This window comes from Lissotriton vulgaris, chromosome 6, assembly GCF_964263255.1.
Source record: "Lissotriton vulgaris chromosome 6, aLisVul1.2, whole genome shotgun sequence".
Taxonomy (NCBI): domain Eukaryota; kingdom Metazoa; phylum Chordata; class Amphibia; order Caudata; family Salamandridae; genus Lissotriton; species Lissotriton vulgaris.
The window spans coordinates 1,567,334,040-1,567,356,431 of record NC_141694.1 but is presented as its reverse complement, the minus strand read 5'-3'; positions in this window follow the sequence as shown (position 1 = coordinate 1,567,356,431).

Genomic DNA, 22,392 nt, shown 5'->3' with positions numbered 1-22,392 from the left:
ATCTTTTAATTTCTAAGTACACCCAGGCCAGAAAAGGGAACCTTTTTATTACTTTTATTGACCTAAGCTCTGCTTTCGATTGTGTGGACCACAACCAACTTTGGTCCACATTATCTGACCTGGAAATTGACGTAACAATTTTAAATTTCATCAAGGACTTGTATAGGGATGCTGGGGCCAGGGTGAGCTTTGGTAAGCAAGGTGAGTGTTCGTCCAAATTTTCCATCAAAAGGGGAGTGAGACAGGGGTGCATTCTAGCAACCCTGTTATTCACGTTATATATAAACTCTATTGGCGACCACCTGAAGGGTTTCCCCTATGACTACCCTTCATCTCAGGGCCACCCTGTCCCCATACTCCTGTACGCAGACAATGCAGCCATTATGTCGCAAACCAGGCTGGGTCTCCAGAGGGCGGTCACAAAATGTAATACTTATATGAAAGACAAGGGGCTAAAAGTCAACACTACCAAAACATATACTATGGCTTGTGGGTGTGGTACCAAGAAAGCACCCTGTCCCATATATCTTGAAGGCAGGAAGATAGAGACCATTGATCACTTTCCTTACCTCGGAATATCCTTTGGCAGGAAATACACTTGGCACACAGCAGTCAAAGCGAGAAAATTAGCCTTTCTGAGGGCGGGCGGTGCACTCCACAACTTTGCGGCAAAACTCGGGGGGAAACCCGTTAAGGAACTAATTACAATATATCAGGCTAAGGGTATATCCACGGCCACCTATGGTTCAGGTATCTGGGGTATTGAAAACACAACATCTATTCAATTAATTGAAAATCAATACCTTAGATATCTGCTGGGGGCCCCTAAATCTTCAGCAAACTACCATACCCATATTGAATTAGGTTTACCTTTTATTTCCAACACCATAAAAATTGCACCAATTCTTTTATGGCACAAGGTGTGGGTTAACCCGGAGACAGCTTTAAATCGCAATTTAATTTCTGACTGCCTTACCTTGGACGGAGTAAGAAATATAAAATGGTTATCTTACGTGCAAGCCCTGATGATTGAGCTGGGCCATCCTGAGTTTTTCTCTAGACCACTTAGCATGGAAATGATCACCAGAAAATCATTAAAAACAACTTGCCATGAAACATTTAACCAACAGAAGATGGTCCATAGAAAAACTTAAAAACATAGTATTGGCCTTTCAGGAAATTACTAATAATCCAGGGCCTCAATTTTATCTTTTAAGTGATCTAACCTGTTACTCAAGAATGTTATTAACACGGTTCAGGTTTGGAAGTTTCTTTCGTATTATCACTTTCCCATCTTGTAACATTTGGTCGAGGGATTTCCCCACCTGCCCCTGTGATGATTTTTCCCCTCAATCAAACCTAAAATGTATTTTATTTTGTAAATTGTATGTAGTTCCACGGAGGATTATTTTGAAACCAATCCTTAAAGCATGGGGCCACCGCTCTTGCAGAATAGCCTATGTTAGATTGCAACAGCTGGAAAATGTTTGTGTGGCTCAGCCTATGTCTAGCTTTTTAAAACTATTGATTAGGTTCAGAAATTCAATGTAAAGCTTTCCATTTTTTAATATTTTTACAGCTCTTAAAGCACTTGTTTTTTAACCAACCGGATCTGCCCGCTTTTTTAATATGCTACGTTTTCCACTTTTTGTATATCTGTGATATGCTCTGATTGTTGTTTCTTTTTTAACTTGTACGCTTTTATGAATTCATTATTGAATATCGAATAAAGCTTTTTGAATTAGAATTTGACCCTGGGAACAAGATGGGAAAATAAAGTTTAGTATGCCTGAACTCAGAATGTTAAAGTGCATCTTTTAGTGTGGGTGATTTTTACATTCTGTGTTTGAAAATAAAACTTTTAGAAAGTAGGTTTTTTCGCACCTAACCATCAAGTGTGCCTCTGCAAGGTTTGTGTATTGAATGTCTGGCTTTTGATTGACAGGGGCTGGAGGAAGGCAGCGGCTTCGGTAGTCTGATGAGTCAAGGGTGGGCTGAATGGACTTGGGTTGAATTTAGGGTAGGAGGAGATTTCCTGAGAGGGCACAAGGTGAGATAAGGGTACATTTATCGAAAATCCAAAGCTGAACAACAGCTGTATTTTTACCTGCAAATGATGCAACACTATCTCTGGGGGCTTTGCTTTGAGCAGCCAGTCATCCAGATAGGGAAACACAGGAATTCCTGACCTTCTGAGATGAGCTGCCACACCACCATCACCTTTGTGAAGACCTGAGGTGCAGAAGTAAGACCGAACAGAAAGACTGCAAACTGGTATTGTTGAGCCCCACCATAAAACAATGATAATTGAGATGTGACTTCAGAATGGGAATGGGAAAATATGCATCCTGTAAATCGATTGACACCATCCAGAGTTCCTTCTCCAGCAAGATCCGGTGCCGGGGTCAACATTTTGAACATCTCCTGTTTGAGGGAAAAAATAGAAATCCAGAGGTCAAGAATCTGTCGTAAACTACCATCCATGTTGGGAATCAGGAAGTACTGGAAGTAGCACTCCTGAACCCTTTCCTGCTCTGGAACCAACTCAATTGCCCCCTTTTAAAGCAATCGCAGTACTTCCTGCTGGAGAAGCAGAAGATGCACTTCCCATCAAAGGCCCTGACGGGGAGGGAAAGGAGGGTGAAACTCCTGGAAGGGGAGGGCATACCCATTTTGTACGATGTTTAAAACCCAAAGGTCTGTAGTGACAGACCTCCAAGGAGGTAGAAAATAGGCCACCCGTCCTACTGGAAAAGCATGCTCTAAGATGGCGGTGCTAGAGCTGAGTCCCTGCAACATCGTCCGGAAAGTCAGAGGAGGAGGAGGAGGAGACTTGTTGCCGGGCAGAACCTCGCAGGTGACCTCTGCCCCTTCCCCTGTGGGATTTGTACAGAGGATTTGTCTGCTTCTGCAGTTGTTGTCTGCCACAATAGGACAAGTTCTTAGCAAAGCCCTGAATCCTGCAGAACTTTCTATAGTCCCTGGTCTGGGTCTAAGGACTTTGCTGTTACCTAGATGTCTTTAAAGCGTTGCAGCGCAGACTCTGCTGCAACTCAGAAATAGCAGGACCCATCAAAGGGCAAGTCCAGCAACGTAGCCTGTACATCGGGTGAAAAACCTGAACCCCCTAGCCAGGCATGCCTTCTCATCACCACAGAAGCCCCCATTGCTCTAGCCACAGAGTCCGCCATGTCCAGCCCAAATTGATTTACTTGATGGGCAGCAGCTGAGCATCTCCAGCAGCCCTGAAAAATGCCCTTGGAACTCTGTAGGCAATTTCAGGACGACCTCCTTAGCCAAATCCATGAGGGTGTGATTGTAACATCCCAAAAAACACGTGGCATTTGTAGATTTCAAGGCCATATTCCCCGACTAAACAACCTTTTTGTCAGACTGTGCCATTCTTTTTGATTCTCTATCAGCAGGTGTGGTCGGAAAAGACCCTGCTGATAACTTAGAAAAGCAAAAAGCTTGTACAACTTTCCAGTCAAGGATTGGAAGATAAAAAACCGGATCAACAGGAGCTATTTTGTATCGTCTAGCCACTGGCTTGGAAACTGCAGGAGAGGACATTTGGCTTCTGCCAGGCTTCTAAAACAGGCGCTGTTAAAGCCTCATTGTAGGGCAACAATGGTTCTGATGAGGAAGTTGACGAATGGAGAATCTTAGTGAGGATATTCAATTTCAGATCAGATGTGGGAAGTGGTAACTCCAACAGGTTTGCAGCTTTACGAATAACAGCATGATCTGAAATCATCTCAGGAGGTGGTAAACCCTTATGTGACGCCAATTCCCACTCGAGGGAGGTGCACAGACCACTTTGCCTCTTGTAATCCCCCAAACTTGGGGTCAAGATCCACAATTTACCCTTCTTCAGCCCCCCTCATACTCCTCTTGGTATTCCTCTTTTTCGAGCAGCCTGTGAGCTGCTCTCTGAGATCTCATTCTCAGTACCGCCGCCAAAAGTGGCGCAGGTGACTTTGGAACCGGCGTCTTAGGAACATCCAAAGGACCCGGGTTTGAAGTTGATTGAGGTCAAGGCGGCACCGGTTCAGATCCAGACGGCACTGGAGATTTACCATCCAAAGGGCCACAACCCTCTTGAAAATGTGATGGTGTCTGCAGCCTCAGTGCCTATGGAGGCCCACTTCCTGGAGTCACAGGCATAAAGTTCATGAAAGGGGCCTGCGGAAAATTAGGGGGAAACTCTCCAAGCGAGTATGCAAGTGGACCCACCAGATGGATTTGAGGGGCTTGTGAAAATACTAAACGTACTATTTAAACAAGCGTTTGCAATGCAATAGATCTCATATTCACACAATTTTGAGCTATTGGCATTGTAAATGACAATGCCTTTCTTTTATTTATGTTTTGGGTTTTAAAACATAAATAAAAGGCATTGTCATTTACAATGCCAATAGCTTAAACTCTTGCAAATGCCTTGCAATAAAGGGCCTTCTCGACCGCTTGTTAGATTATAAATATCAGAGGAAGAGACCAGCCTTTGACGTCTTCAAAGTAGTGATAAATAGTGCAGTGAAGAGTGTTGTAAATTACACAGACACAAAGTATGAAGTGAGAGTTACATACAATCTGAGCTATAAAAACTAACAAAGCACTCCAACACCTTTCGCTCTGTGATACAGTCGCGCCTCAGGAGGAAGAGTGGGGGGAGGGGCTAATTCCTCCCCTCTCCATGATTGGAGTGTGCAGTGTGGCATTGCGTAATGTTACCGCTATCTTTGGCCTAATAAAAACACTCCAGTTGTAGTAGGTCCCTGGCTTCACTTCCTGGTACAGGGCAGGCTGTGCTTTATGGCAGGCATGGAGAGAGGGATGGATGGTCTCGGCTGCAGCGCCCCCGCCCCGGCCTCATACAGTGCCCCCGCTATTACTTGTGAGCGAGAGGCGCTGAGATGGTGGTATTGGTGGTGGTGGTACTGGTATTGGTGGTGGTATTGGTTGTGATGTTATTGGTGGTGGTGGTATTGGTGGTGGAGTATTTGTGGTGGTATTGGTGGTTGTGGTATTGGTGGTGGTATTGGTGATGGTAATGGAGGTGGTATTAGTGGTATTTGTGGTGATGGAGGTATTGGAGGTATTGGTGGTGGTTGGTGTTGGTGGTATTGGCGGTATTAGTGGTGGCATTGGTGGTGGTGGTGGCATTGGTGGTGGTATTGGAGGTAGTGGTATTGGTGGTGGGTGTATTGGTGGTGGTGGGGGTATTGGTGGTGGTGGTGGTATTGGTAGTGGTATTGGTGGTGGTATTGGTGGTGGTAGTGGTTGTGGTGGTGGTATTGGCTGTGCTATTGGTGGTGGTATTGGTGATGGTATTGGCGGTGGTATAGGTGGTGGTATTAGTAGTGTTGGTGATTGTGGTATAGGTCGTGGTGTTATTGGTCGTGGTGGTGGTATTGGTGGTGGTGGTATTGTTGGTGGTGGTATAGGTGGTGGTGGTACTGGTGGAGGTGTTGGTGGTGGTGGTTTTGGGGGTGTTGTTAATAAAACAGGCATTTGAAAACAACCAGTCAGGTGGTTTTAGTACGGATGACAAATAACACAGATTTGCTGGTGTCAGCTTGCGCCCATTAGCACAGGATTATATGCTTCCTGAAATTCACATGACTTAATTTACTAATCATTTCTAAATCCATTTTACTTGGGAGGTTGAAACAGACACGAGATAATGCCTCTTTAAAGTGATTGAAAGCAGGGGCACATGTTACGGGGGTGGCTGTGATGCTTAAAAAAACACAAGCGGTTTCAGCTGAAGAGAAATTCAATAATGTAAAAAGTGCTTACAGACTAAATAACAGATCCCGTGTAACAACTGAAGTAAAAGGGTCAGTCACCATAGGAGGGTACAAATGAAAAAAAGGTCTTACTAAGGAGAGACTAACAAGCCTATTAACGAATCCAAAGGCAGCATTTACGAAAGACAATGACACAAACCAGTGAAAAATATGGGAGGAGAGTGGGTGCGGCTTCTCTCCCATACCAACCAACCAACCAACTCTCTTCAACATCTACGTGTCCTCACTGGCCACCCTAATCAGGAAGCATGGTTTTTCCTTGATTATGCATACCGACGATTCGCAGCTCACAATCTCGGTTTCTAAACCATCAGAAGTAGTGGCTAATAGCTTTCATGCATGTCTGAAGGACATCATGAACTGGATGAGCCTGAATTCCCTGAAAATAAACACGGACAAAACGGAGGTCCTAGAATTTGGTAAGGGACCTCCGCTATGGAATAACAACTGGTGGCCTCTGGAGGCGGGAGTTTGTCCTAGTTCAGGTACCAAGGTTAAGAACTTGGGGGTGATTCTGGAGGAGCAGCTTAACCTATCGGCCCAAGTCAACCAGCAAACTTCCTCCTGTTTCTTCCTCCTTAAAACATTGAGTACATTTTACCGTTCATTGCATATAAACTTCAAGAGACCGTTGTAGTGGCACTTGTTCTATCCAAACTCGACTACTGCAACGCACTCTTTGTTGGAATTGATAAGGCACAGGAGAGGAAGCTGCAATCACTGCAAAATGCTGCTGCCAGACTGCTCATGAACATCCCCAAGGGACGCCCCACATCAAAGGCTATTAGAGCTTTACATTGGCTTCCGGTTCAGCAAAGAGTCAATTTTAAGGCTCTTTGTATAGTACATAGGACCCTCTATGGAGGAATATCTGGGGAGGTGTGGAAACATTTTACAATGTACTCTCCGGCTAGAACTCTTAGATCCTCTACGAAGGGCCTCCTTAGTATTCCAAAAATACGCAAGGCAAGATGGGTTGGCCGCATGCTGTCATTATGTGCGCCCAAACTCTGAATGATGCCATCCACATTGCGACTGCAACCTAACCGGATGATGTTTAGGAAGGAGCTGAAAACCTGGCTGTTCTCTCAAACTTAAAGCTTTAGAGTCTCACGCCAATTATCCACGTGCCACAGTCAGTGCCAAGACGCCACGGCATTCATGCGCTTAATAAGTAATATTTCAAATCAAATACTCCAATACAGCAGCGCATGCTCGCTCCTGCTAGGCTCGACCTAAAAATGAGACGGATCCGATCTTGTAGTTTGGAATGCTGGATATGATGGATTCGGAAAAAAGGGCTCTGGAGCTGCACGTGGAGACACCATATTTAGCTCTGGCTGTGGAGTCAGAGTTCTCAATGCAGGTGCCGGAGTCGTCGACCCCGGTGCTGTAGGAGGAGTAACATTTCTCAGAGTCGGAGGAGTAATAGCCCTTAGTGCCGGAGACACTCCTGCTGGAGGTGTTGGAGAAATTTCATCTTTTCGATGTCCACTAGGGCTCGGAGACACCAATTTAGGTCATACTTCGAAGGACGACAAAGAGAACCATGGTACCGCTTCTTCTTATGCCTCTTGGAGGATCTTGAAGTATGAGGCGTCAGTCACTTTGACCGGGTCCGAGATCTCCTGCTACCCCTCTTCTGTCTCTTGACTTTGGTCATGTATAAATTGGCCTTCCCCACATTCATGGCCTTCGGATTCATCCGTTTCCACGAAGAGTCTGTCCCAATGTCATGACTAGAAGAAAAATACCACAAACAATCTTCATACGGGTCAGTGATGCACATCTGGCCTCCGCATTCCCTGCAGGGCTTGAATCCCGACTTTCCAGGAGTCGTCATCTTCAAAGGCTTAAATTGGTTTGCATCTTTTCTCCACAATAGAACTGAAATATCCAAGGTTAATCAGTCTCTTCCTAATCCCTCCTCAGTTATTCAAGGGTTTCCACAAGGGTCAACACTCTCTCCAACTGTCTTCAACTTGTTCATGGAGCCTTTAACTGAAATCTTGAAACTATCCAATATCCACTATCACATTTATGCAGATGATACCCAACTATACCTGAAAGTCCCCTCCCCAGATGATATCAGGTCCCTCAACACTGCTCTACTGAGAGCCTAAAACTGGCTGACTCTAAACTATCTTAAATGCAATGCTCTGAAAACGAAATCACCCCAACTAAACAATCATCTGTCATCAGTGAATGAATGGATCATTCTAGAATGAATGAATGGATTATTCTAGATACCACATATCATTGATCCACAAGTTCATTAAGGACAATGCTAGACAACAGCCAGAACTTGCACATTACTACCCTCACCAGGGGAGTGAACTTCCAAATGAGCATCTCAAGAAAAATAAAACCTCCCCCTGCCCCCAACAACTTCAATTCTGTGGTGCAATCTCTGGTGATCTCCAAGTTGGTCTATGGAAGATCTACCCTCTGTTGCCTCCCGAGATCGAATATGGCTCCACAAAGGGTCTCTCTTAACTCTGCTGCTAGACTCATCACTGGCTGAAAACGATACCACCATATAACCTCAGAGCTGAAATCTCTAAATTCGCTCCCTTATGAAGCAAGGATACAATCAAAAATTGCTTGCATGACCCATAAAGCCTTACATTACAACAGCCTTGCACAAAACTTGTATTATCTGGTGGCTCCAGATCCTCCAGAAGTGCCAGCACCCTTCTGCGGAGACCACAGAAATTTTGTAAAAAGAAAACTTACGATCGAGCCTCCTCAGGTATTGCCCTGAGAATTTGGAACTCCATGCCTCCGGAAATCAGGACAATCCCCTCAACGATAACTTTCAAAAAAGATGTTAAAGCGCTATTGATGCCCAATAAGAACTCAAAGACTCGTCTTCTCTCCTTTATTGACCTGTCGTTTTTTTTTTATTGCATTTGATTGGAATTTTCAGAGAGTTACCTTGGTACGCAATTTTCGTACTCACTGTGCTATTAGTTCCTCTCAGCTCCTGCTCTGAGACTTTGTAATACGCTTTGTTTATTATCGTTCCTTTACTCTCTAGGCCTGCTCTGACCTATGTCTCTCACCCTAGTATTTGCTTAGACTGTTTATGTTTATGTATGTTATGCTGGCGTAGAGTTTTTCTCCCCTTGTACTTTCGACCAACCTTTTGTCTGATTTATAGGTCTCCTCTTCATCGCTCATCTGTAAAGTGCTCTGATACCCTCATGGGTCTTGTTCGCGCTATATAAAACATTTAAATAAAATAAATAAATAAAGGCTACAAATTGATAGCAAGAGTATCGAAGAAAACTCCCAGAAATGGAGAGCCTGGGAAAAAAAGTTATGCGTCGACAGCGCAGAAAAAAATGGAACTAACGTCAGCATGCCGACAAGGTCTTCTTATGGCTCCGAAGACTTCACACGGAGTCGCATGCAGAACCGTTCTATTGTGACACCCTCGCGATGTGGGAGAACTGAGGAGAAATTTTTCCAAGGAATGCTGCGCATTGGGGTCATTCAAAATGTAAAGAATCCATAGTCAGATGCATCCATCAGCATCTGGGCATCAACGTTCTAGCACCGCTTGGAACTGATGCAAGACCGGGATTGACACACAAACACTGTGCAGGGATCAGATCAGCGCATTGCACTCTGAAGTACCACAACGCAACAGAACCACCGCTTCGGAACCAATGCATCACTGTCACTGCGTTAAGAAGATTGATGCTTCACCTCTCCAGCATGGATTGAACCGGCACATCACATTCAGAACCGACACACTCAGAACTGGTGCTCCACTCAAAGGAATTGATGCATCACCACAGTTGCATTAAGAAATCCGATAGAACACCCAAACTACATGGGGATAATCAACTCATCTTGTGCTGTGACTGGGATTGAGGTACTTATCCTCAGTGGACCTTGCATGGGTCCTGTAGTCTGCATGCATTCCATTGTGGGCGGCCTGAACTCTTGACTTTGACCCGTTCCAGCACGATCAATTAACTCTTTAAGCACTATTTACTTCCAAGTACGATTTTTGTATTTAATCTTTAAAAATAGATATCACAACTTCTACTGATTGGATGTTTTTTGTCTTGATCTTGTTTTATCTATAAAATGATTCACTATTTTCTAAACTGTTGTGGAGTCTTTTTGTGTTTTTTTCACTGTGTTAGTGTGTTGTGTGCACAACTACTTTATACATTGCCACTTAAGTTCAGCCTGCCTGCTCTGTGCCAAGTTACCACAGGGTGAGCACAGGTTAATTTAATCTGCGTCTCTGACTCACCCTCACTAGGATTGTGGTTCCAGCTTGGACAGGGTGCATACCTCTGCCAACCAGGAATCCAATTTCTAACAGTACAGTATGGGTATTTTGGGGGTTTTGGGTGGTAAGGTCATTTGTAGGGTTTGGGGTGGGTAGAGGTGGGAAGGGTGTTTTTAGGGTTTAGGGTTGGCTAAGAGTATTAAGTGGTAAGGGTATTTTTAGGGTTTAGGGTGGTAAGGATAATGTTAGGGTTTGGGGTGGGTAGGGGTACCAGGTCAAACGTTTGTTTATGGGTTTAGAGGTGGGTAAGGGTATTGGGTGGTAAGGGTGTTCTTAGGATTATGCGGTGGTCAAGTGTATTGGGTGGTAAGGATATTTTTTAGGGTATAGGAGTGGGTAAGGGTATTGGGTGGTAAGGGTATTTGTTGGGTATAGGGTGGGTAAGGGTTTTGGGTGATGGTATTTTTGGGGTTTAGGGTGGGCAAGGGTATTGGGTGGTAAATGTATTTTTAGGGTCCAGAGTGGGTAGGGGCTTTGGGTGGTAAGGGTACTTCCCCCACCTATACCAAACAGAACACCACAAAATGGGGGAAGGGGTCATTTTAAATGCAACAGGTCTATTGGCTTTGTCAAGGGACCACCACATTACAATATAAGGGAAGCCTATCGGCTTTGTCAAGGAGTCACCACATCCTATGAACAATAACTCCATGTTAAAGTCATCATCATATAACAGAAATCAGTAACTAAGTTTATATGCAATAATTATTGCCAATAAGGCATAGAAAGGGTCATAAAAAAAATACTGACAGCAAAATATTTCCGAGAAGGGATTGAAAATCAACATAACATGTCTAAACCTTTCTTTACACTCTTTAGGTCACATAAAATGCAGCTATAGCACCAACCCATAGAAATCCCTGAGCTACCAAGCTATAGAGCAAGAGTTCCAGCCCAGAGTGCTTAAAAAAGTATTCACTTTCCAAAGATCATGCATTATGTGACCGGGGCGAAATAGGGTTAATTCTCTAAACCAATCTTGGATGTTGCTGTGCTATGGCAACCGCCAAACACTTCCTTATGTGCGTTGTTGTTGCAGCCACAATGCCAAATCTATAAGCCAATTTAGGCCATAGAGTATTATAGGGCACTCCAGCTAGTACTTAAATATCTAATGAGCAGCTCCGGCTTTTTTGTTTGTAAGCATGGCTTTGTGCTGCACACCTCGGTGCTCTTTTGTCTTTTTTTTTTTAAATCGGCGTCCAGTCCCAGCCGGGACACACTGGGACATGTTTATTGTTGGGGCTGTATTTTTCTCTGTAGCCAGGGGTCTCCAACCAGTAGCTCGGGAGCTACTGGTAGCTCACTATCACCCTCAAAGTAGCTCTCAGAGGTGAAGTCAAATCAAGCTGATCTCAGAGATTTTGTGTAAATTAAAAAAGGCCGCACAGCTCATTTCATTACAGGTAAGAGTTACAGACATCCAATCCAATGGCAGGGCATCTTGATAACACTCTAACACACACAGGCCATAAAAGAGCACGCTGCTACCACCGCTGGCTCCTGTTTCCATGTACTTGGTTTATTACGGTGAATCTTCCCCTTCCTTCCATTGTCCACACGGAAAACTGTCATCCAGGCACTTGTACTAAGCCGCTTAGACTACTGTAATGTCCTTTTGGTTTCAGCTAATGAGTCTTCGCTGAGCAGATTACAGGCGGTCCAAAACACCATGCCTTGTCTCGAATGCTCCCCCTAGAACTGCCTCTCTTCTTCTCCTACAACAACTCCACTGGCTCCCGGTACAAAAACTAATCAAATTTTAAAACCGTTGTATTGTACACATGGCCTTAAACGGTAAAGGCCCCAGCTACCTTGCAAGGAAATGTAACCACTACATACTCACTAGGTCTCTCCAATCGGGAAGTAAATCCCTGCTTCTTGTACAACGGTTCAAAACATCGCAACTGGGTGGGAACGCTTTCTTTCACCTAGCCTCTCTCTACTGGAACCAGCTTCCTAGCCATCTGCGGCAATGCCCTGATCACCTTCAATTCAGAAGGCTCCCCAAAACTGCATTATTTTAACATGCCCTTCTTCATGGCCTACTCATGCACCTCCATAGTGCAGAGATAGCCATTCGGGGGTGATTCAGGCTCTTTACCAATTAAATAAATACATAAAATGAATAAGATGCTAAGGACAAGTCTGGTTGCGGCATTCTGGATGGTCTGGAGTTTGTGGTGCAGAGATTGGTTGATTCCGGCGTAGAAGGCATTGCCATAGTCCAGCCTGCTGGTGATGACTGAACGGATGATGGTCTTCCCGGATTCCAGGGGGGGGGGTTCATTTGAAGGACATGCGGAGGGTGTTGAATCATATGGAGGCAACGGCTTTGGCCAACGGGTCTGCAACATGATCCATCTATATCCACTTTAAATCTACCTAAGAAGGAGATTGGCCATGTTATACACCAAGGGTCTCCAACCAGTAGCTCGGGAGGTATTGGTAGCTCACCAGCACCCTCAAAGTAGCTCTGAGAGGTAAATCCAAATCAAGCTGATCTGAGAGATTTTGTGTATATTAAAAAAGGCAGCACTGCTTGTTTCATTACAGGTAAGAGTTACAGACACCCAATCCAATGGCAAGGCCTCTTGATAACACTCAAACACACACTGTGTTGGCCTATCAATCAATCAATCTAGGATTTATAGAGTGCACTACTCACCCGTGAGGGTCTCAAGGCGCTGGCGGGGAGGGGGAGCGGGGGGGCATTTGTACAGCTCAAGTCATTCCAAAAGCCAGGTCTTGAGGCTATTCCTAAATGCTTGCAGTGTGGGGCTTCTTCTGATGCTGAGGGGGAGTTCGTTCTAGGTCTTGGCCACGATGTAGGAGATGGATCTGCCGCCTGTTCTGGCTCTGTGGATGTGGGGGATTTCGGCCAAGACCTGGTCAGGGAAGTGAAATTTCTTTTGGGGATGTACAAGGAGATTCTTTTTTGGAGGTATTGGGGTCTGGTGTTGTGGAGGGCTTTGCAGGTGTGAATGAGCAGCTTGAAGGTCAGTCTTTTTTCGACGGGGAGTTCTCGTAGGTGCTGGGTGATGTAGTCTTGTCGTGGGATGCTAAAATTGATGAGGGGGACGCACCATTGCTGTGGTCACCAGATTGGTGGCAAGTGGATCGGTGATCCACCAGTGCTTAAGACCTTAGTCAAGAACCCCAGCTCACGCCTATACCAGGCACTGACCATGAAAGAGCACGCTGCTACCACTGCTGGCTCCTGTTTCCATGTACTTGGTTTATTACGGCGAATCTTCCCCTTCCTTCTATTGTCCACACGGAAAACTGTCATCCAGGCACTTGTACTAATCCGCTTAGACTACTGTAATGCCCCTTTGGTCTCAGCTAATGAGTCTTTGCTGAGCAGATTACAGGTGGTCCAAAACACCATGGTGTGCCTTGTCTCGAATGCTCCCCCTAGAACTGCCTCTCTTCCTCTCCTACAACAACTCCACAGGCTCCTGGTACTTAAACTAATCAAATTTAAAATCCGTTTTATTGTACACATGTCCTTGAACTGTAAAGGCCCCAGCTATCTTGCAAGGAAATTTAACCACTACATACTCACTAGGTCTCTCCAATCGGGAACTAAATCTCTGCTTCTTGTACCACGGTTCAAATCATTGCAACTGGGTGGGAAAGCTTTCTTTCACCTAGCCTCTCTGTACTGGAACCAGCTTCCTATACATCTGCGGCAGTGCCCTGATCATCTTCAATTCAGAAGGCTCCCCAAACCTGCATTAGTTTAACATGCCAACCTTTATAGCCTACTCATGCACCTCCATGGTGAAGAGATACCCCTTCGGGGGTGATTCAGGCTCTTTACAAATGAAATAAAGAAAATGAACAAGATGCTAAGGACGAGTCTAGCTGCAGCGTTCTGGAGTTTGTGAAGTAGAGATTGGTTGATTCCGGCATAGAGGGCATTCCCATAGTTCAGCCTCCAGGTGATGAGTGCACAGGTGATGGTCTTCCTGGATTTGGGGGGGGGGGATCCATGTGAAGGACATGCGGAGGGTGTTGAAGCATATGGAGGCAACGGTTTTGGGCAATGGGTCTGCAACATGAACCATCTATATCCACTTTAAATCTACCTAAGAAGGAGATTGGCCATGTTAAACACCCTGCTCTATCAGGCACACTGTGTGTGACATCAAAGAATAGTGGCAGCAGTAATCAGGGCTGACCCACCAAAGTGTGTGACTGCAAGAACTAGAGTGAAAATGTGTTAGTTGGGTGCATGATCAACCAAAGAACTGAGGGAAGAGAGTATGCATCCAGGGTAAAGAAAATTAGAAGCATCACGTTCATTTTTGTGTGGGTGTGTGCCATTGTGTCCTTTCCTAATAAACAGTGTTGATTCCTTAAAGCTACTACTTGTGTCAAGGACTGCCAAATATGTATGCTGGTCCACATCATAAGAGTATCATCTCTGACACAATCATGCCAGTTCATGGTATAATTGTGCCATAGGCATAATATTTTCCTTCTATTTTGGGCATACAAGTCTAGTAATTACATACTTGCTGCCATCACTGACATATTAAGAGCATCACTGGCCTGCTTTTAGACATTTCTGACAGAGTGGCAACCGCTTTTCCCGCAATAATGGCCATAACTGATGTATGTTGGGCATCCAGTTGTGGCACAGTGGTAGCCCTGATTTAATGGTGGGAATTATTAGCATAAGAGAGGCATTCTTAGTGTTATGGTGAGCAAGCTAGGCCTATGATTCCAATACATGGGTATGTGAAGCAGAATTTGTCCACGAGAGGCATTTTTACATGGTGGTCCTCAATGAAAACTAAAAGTTAATGTTTAGGGACTGTGTATTTTGTAACAGGGCAAACTGATTTGATATTTAAAGTAAAAAAATATGCTTTTTCAGAAAAGATTTTTCATCTGGATAATTGAGTTTGATTGCTCAACGTGGAAAGTGGTTTTGATAGAAAAAGATGTATATTTTTAAAATCTAATATGCTAATGAAGACAAAATATTGCAATTCTAAAACACATTTAAAGTTGTTAGCTGAATGATAATTCAATTTCAGTTGGGAAGACTTACTGCTGTGGTAATACCCTTTGTGGCACACAGCATGTGATGATTCGAATTTTACTTGATTACAAGCATTTACAGGCACATGCATCAATGTTGGCTTTTGCGATTTCTTAATTGCGATTTTTAAGGAATCGCAATTACGGAATCGCAAAAGCCTATGCATGTAGGGATCGCTTAAAAAATAGCGATTTCTAAACATTCCTTAATTGTGACTCGCAAATTGCGAGTCGCAATTAAGGAATACCTCCCCATTCATTCCTATGGGCCTAGTGGCCTATAGGAATGAATGGGAAGACATTCTAAATTTGCGATTCTCAATTAGAGAATTAGAGGAGCTTTGATGCATGTGCCTGATAATATTGATCAACTTTTTTCTATCATTCTGCTGATAACTTCACCTGGAATGGTTGGGTGGTTACTACTGATAATTGTGCTTAGGGTTGTCATAGTGTAATGTTCATACATACCATCAGCATTTTACAGTGATAAAATATGCTAGAAGCTAAGCAGGACTTTCCTTCAGCAGAATTAGCTCTCACTACAGAAAATGTTGGAGACCCCTGAGCCAAACCAACGTAGCATTTAAGAAACATGTCAAACCTCCCTATGGAAGAAGCCAGCCTTGCTACAGTAAAAGTTGCTTTGGGGGAAAGTTCACTGTAAGGTCATGTTCAACATTCATTTTTACTTTTCCTACCTTTGGATATCATGCAACCTGTCTTTATGGGCAATAAGATCTACATTTGGGTTAATATTTAAAAGGAAAGTGTAGGACCGTCATAAGGGTTCTTTTGACAAGTCAGAGTTGTAGTTTAAACCTGCCACAGGCAGATTACCTGTGTGCAGGTACCAGGGTGTGCACAACTCTACTTTCTCTCATGCAGTTGTGTGCACAAACATGTGTGAACGTGTTCATGTGTCCTCAAACCTGTGGCCATTACCTTAGCTGCATCCCAGCAGTCTTATCCTAAAATGCAGACACTGGTGGTAAAAATGTGCAGTTACATTACCATTTATTTACTGGGCGTGAGACTGAGGTAGTGAGATTCACCCACCATAGAGGGCCAAAAACCGATTGATCCAAAGGAAAAAATCCTGGGGTACTAAACGAGCAGAACAATTTAACAACAATTTGCTTGCACACTGGATTTCATTTTGGTGGTCGTCGAAAACGGACAAAAGTGGGATCAGAGCTCCAGATCCGTGTAAGAAGGCACGGAAAGAATGTAACTGATGTCATTGCGCAGGGGTAGCGCTCATATGTGACTCTGCTCCATCACTTCCGGGGTGGAACTAAGCTTACTTGGAACTGCACAGTGGGACCTTGAAGCTTGCAATAGCACTACTATATAACGTTTGCGATTCCAGTCTCGTGCCTGTGGAATATTCTAAAAGTGAAGAGTCTGCGTTAGAAGTGTACATCAGAGGGGGCGTGGCTTGAACGCCGAGGCAGAATGGGGGATCCGGCGTGAGCTCCGCGATTTGGCGGAACTCGGCACATATTTTAGAACCTTTCCTCACAGTTCTTTTCTCTCCGGAGATGCTTCCAGCCATCGGAATATGCCCTGCTTCTACTGACCGCATTTCAGCCTTGTAACTGTCTCCTGCATCGTGTCACGGGCAGCGGTGTTCTTTCTTCATTCCGGACGCGGGCGGCCACCATTTTGCGCCGCCGCTCCCGCGTATTTCTTCTTCAGACCTGCTGGCTGGTGAATAAGCGGCCAACATCTTCATTAACCCATGTGGTGAGCGTTTTATTGTGCCTACAATGTTTATCTGCTCTCTCATCCTCTGGAAACGGACTTTGGCATTTCTGTGAACCGGATTGTCACCACTTCTGGCTTATATTCACACGGGCTCTCTCCTTTCTCCCTTCAATGCAGCGCCACCTGACAGGCTTTTTCTTCGCCTCGTTCTCAATGGCAATATTTTTCTCATGCAATTTTTTTTCCTGCATTTTAACCCTCTTGCCTGCTTTTTATGACATGGCTGCCTAGACTGCATGGTTTACCTCCACTCCTGGACTAAGGCTCCATTTCCTGTAAAAAAAAATTCATTATAATTACCAGCATTTTCCCAATGTTACCTGATGTTTTGGCCGTTTCCTATTGCTTGGAGATGCTGGTTTCTCTTATTTTGTGATGTGGGCTCATGCTCTTTTGCTGCTTTGAGTGCCTTCATACTTACTAATGTGTTTTCTGAGGCAGCCTATCCTTCTCCTTGACTAAGGATCTTCTTATAAGCGCTCTTGCATCCCTGGCCTAGCGGACATTCTGCACATGTGTTTTTGACGCTGTTTTTTTTTACGCCTTCTGAATCTTTTTTGACCAATTGTTGTATCTATAAGCTGTGATGGCTAACGATTCTCATTCCGCTCGAGCTTCTGCAACAGGCGCACAACCTAAAAGACAAAAGAATGACCCTCCATCCCCAATTCATACTTCTCAGAACCCGGTTCTGGACTCCATTTTAGAAGAAGTACGTGGTCTTCAACCATTTATGTCCACAACAAATGAGAAGTTGCGTCAGATTGAGGAGCGGTGGATTGTTATGGAGGGCAAGGTATTAAATTTGGAACAGAGGGTCAGTGATATACAAGATGTTGCCACAAAAATTCCGCTGCATGAACAAGAAATTCATAAGCTAAATCTCCACACAGAGGACCTTGAAAATCGCAATTGTAGGATCAATCTTCGCTTGTACGGCCTTCCGGAGTATGTTAAGGGGCCTAATATGGTGCTCTTTCTTCAGAAATTTCTCCTGGGCCTCCTAGAGCTTCCTTCTCCATCTACCCCTCTCAATATACAAAGGGCTCATCGCTTAGGTAGTCCTTTACCTAATGCTACGAAACCTCGTGGAATTATCATACTTTTCTTGGAATTCACTTAACTGATGACTGTCCTGAAAGCTGCAAAACTCAAACAACGCCTTACTTGGTCCGGCCATAACATTTTTATTTCACAGGATGTTTCTACTGCCACTAATGCTCGTCGTAAGGAATTTCTGGCACTTCGTCCTCAGATGAGTCATTTGAATATCCAGTATGGAATTCTTCATCCTAGTCTCTGCAAGATTACTCACAATGGTCGTACTCGATCCTTTGATGATCCGGATAAACTCAAGTCTTTCCTCCACAGCTTCTCCTCTTCTGGAATGGATACTACTACTTGACTTTTCTAGTTTTATTTATTTCATCTCGATATCTCTGTTCTCTTTCTTTTTTTAGTCTTTTTGTCCTATCTTCCTTGTTTTGTCATGTTAGGTCCTGCCTATTTTCGTCTCTTTTACTTTATTTTAGTTTGAGGTTTCTTCTTATCCTCTATATTATCATGCTGAGATCCGTCCTGCCTCGTGTCTCTATGCTCCCTGCTTATCTTCTTCCTCTTCTCTTACAGATCTGGTTGCTATGCCTTGACTATTTTTTCCTTTCCACTTCCAATTTCTCCCCTTTTCTTTTTCTGTTTTCCTATTTTTTCTTTTTTTCCTTCTTTTTTTTTACTCTTTTATTGCTTCCCTTTGTTCTCCTTTTTTTTATGCCTCTTTCCTCATCATATTATTTACTCACTAATTCCCTTTGTTTCTCTTTTCTCTCTCAGATATTTTGGTAATGTAGGTCTTTTAGTGTTTTTTTCACTTTACTACTCTTTCTGTGTTGCGTCTATTGCCGTAGTTTTATTGTTACAATCTACCTACTCTGTAATCGTTGTGGTACTATGGCATTTATCTTGTGATGCTCAATTTGTTCATATCTCATGAGTGTTGTCTCAGTCTTTTTAGATGTCCTCCTGCTGTGTGTCGATTCCCCTTGTATTTTACCCTCCCAACCTTCCAATATGTGTAAGTTCGTCACGTGGAACGTTCGTGGTCTGGAACATCCCGTCAAACATCAAAAGGTATTGTCCCATCTGTCTAAACTTGATTCTCAGGTTGCCTTCTTCCAAGAAACGCACTGTAGTGATGCTGAGTCTCTTAAGTTAAAGAGAAATTGGGTGGGACAAATTGTTTACTCTCCTGCATTAAATAAGAAGGGTGGTGTAGCTATTTTGTTCCATAAATCATTATCTGGACAAATACTTTCTACACAATGTGATGATGCTGGACGGTGGGTGATGGCAAAGGCTGTTATACATAACAAAACTTTAGTTTTACTAAATATTTATGGCCCTGTCAAACCAGAACCCAAGTTTTGGGATGGAATGAAAATCTCAATTTCTTCCATTGATTGCCCTGATGTTATCGTTGCTGGTGATCTCAACCAGTGGATTGACCCTTTTTCCGACATCCTATCTAAATGTAAATTTAATCCGGTCAAATCACATAAAGCATTTCAGTCGGCCATCTCCTCCCATCCACTTTATGATGTCTGGAAGACTTGTAATCCTGATTTACTTGAATACACTTTTTTTCTAATGTTCATCATACTCGTTCTAGGATTGATTATGTTCTTGTTAGTAAATCTCTGCTTCCTTCCCTACAATCCTCAGAAATTGGTTAAATTTTTATCTCTGACCATGCCCCTGTAGATGCTACTCTCGATCTTTTTATTACCTCACCCAAATTTAGCAGATGGAAGCTTAATGGATCTTTGCTATCTGACACTAATTACACCACTAAAGCCACCTCTTTTATTAAGGAGTTTTTTGATTTTAATAACCCAGCGGATACCTCTGTCTCTAATAATTGGGACGCCTTTAAAGCCTCTTTTCGAGCTTTCACTATTTCATATGTCTCTACCAAATAGGAAAACTTTGCGTAAAAAATACACTGAACAACTACAACACCTCAAGTCATTGGAACACACATATTACACTTCTAAATCTTCTTCTACTCTTCATGAATTAATCAAGGCTAAATCCGAACTTAATAAATTATCCACTACTGAGGCGTGTAATGTTCTCCTTAGAATTAAATCCAAATACCATGGTGGACAAAAAGTTCAATCTGAGCGCAAGAATATTGGTCCCATTTTAAATGATTCCACTAAGATGATGGTGTCTTCAGATGAAGATTTTGCAGAAGTCTTTCATGAATTTTATAAATCACTATATACTGATGACACATTTCCCTCTAATCAAAATTTGCATACTTTCTTTTCAGGCCTTCCTTCTCCTCCTTCCATACCCGACACTTTCAAGGATTTGGAGAATAAGATTACCCCTCAGGAAATAATTACTGCTATCAATTCTCTTAAAAAATCCAAAACTCCTGGTCCTGAAGGGTTGCCTGTTGAATTGTATTCCACCTTTACCTCTATTTTTGTTCCTCATCTTTTAGCACTCTTTAATTCCTTTATTACTGATACCAAAGCTTTGGGCTCCTTCCTGGATGCTTTAATTGTTCTTATTCCCAAACCAGATAAGGATCATACTCAATGTAAAAATTATTGTCCTATTTCTTTAATAAATTATGATTGTAACATTTTTGCCAAGATACTTGCATCATAACTTAAACGGTAGTACCTTTATTGGTTAAAACTGATCAAGTCGGATTCGTTAAGGGTAGATTAGCCTCAGACAATGCTCGTATGTTCACCAATATCATCTCATATGCTAAAAAATATGTCTCCCCTTGCTGCATTATTCTTAGATGCCGAGAAGGCATTTGACCAGATTAATTGGCAATATATGTTTGAAACTCTCCAGTGGTTTGGTTTTGGTCCTATTTTTATTTCTTATGTCAAGTTATTGTATTCTTGTCCTAGGGCCAGTATTTTTGTTAATAATCATTTTTCAATTTTTTTTTCTTTATCCAGGGGTACAAGACAGGGGTGTCCACTTTCAGCTTTACTTTTTGTTTTATGTCTTGAACCTTTCCTGGAATGCATTCGCATTAACTCCCTTATATCTGGTTTTATTCAGAATTCTATTGAGACCAAAATATCTGCCTATGCTGATGATATTTTAATTTATATGTCCAAACCTATTGAATCACTTCCGCCCTTCATGGAAGAAGTCCAGTTATATTCCAGCATTTCCGGATATAAATTGAATCTCTCTAAAACAGAAGTTTTGCTGTTAAACTCTATTTGTTATCAATTTATGTTTAATGATACAGATTTTACTTGGTGCCCTTCTAAAATTAAATACCTTGGTATTTGGTTCTCCTCCTCTCTGAATTCCACTCTTAAATACACGTTTAATTCTTTACTTACTAAAATTCAGTCACTCCTCCAAACCTGGTCCCCGCTATTTCTTTCCTGGTGGGGTAGTCTAGATACTATAAAAATGATGATTGTCCCGCATGTCCTTTACACATTATCCATGCTACCCATCCGAATCCCTCTTTTCTTTTTCTCTCAAATTAATTCTACATGTACACGATTTTTATGGAATAGGAAGCACGCGCGTATTTCCCTTAACAGACTTATTTGTCCTAAATCTGAAGGTGGTGTTCGTTTTCCCAATTTCAGAGCACATCACTCAGCCTTTTTAATTAAACAAGCCTTTACCTTATCATATGATTTTGCAGATACCCCTATTCCTAGATGGATTGTTTTTGAACGCTCCCTATTGAAAGACTTTTCTTTTCCTAATGTACTTTTTATGTCTAATAGTACTTTTCTATCACATAACCCTATTTTAAAATATCCCGAGTCTGCTTTATAATATTTTCTCTCATGACCTTACCCCTTTTCAATGCTTTCTATCTTCCACAATTTGATACAACAAATATCTTAGATATAAAGGTAAAGCATTCTATTACAAATTTTGGAAAGAGAAGGGTATTCTTTATGTTCATCAACTGGTTTCTCACAACTCTGTTCTCCCCTTTTCCACCTTGCAACTACAATTTCATTTAGACTTTCTGATGCTCTTCAGTCGCGGTGCTAGAAGGTGTGGTGGCAGCACTCTTGAAGGTCCGCTGAGCTTTGGGGGCAGATTGCGAGCTGGATAAGAAGCGTGGAGCTCCTCCGTCACCCGTCTCCCATTGTGCCTTGTTGCTTTTAAAATTTGTTTTTACCGCCCTGCATCTCTTTTAATATTTAATTAAACCCCCCCACTGTACTTGCCTTACTTTATCCGGGCCAGACAGCGGGTGACTCAATACCCGTCTCATCAGTAGGGTGTGCCTCCCTGCCCCGGTCCATCACGGCTGACGTGCCGATTGCTGTGGAGGGCAGGCGCCATCTTAGGTGAGGACCTGGATCCTGGCGGTGCCGTGCGCTGCGGTCTAGCTGGGAGTGGGGTTTAGACAAATTGCAATGGCCC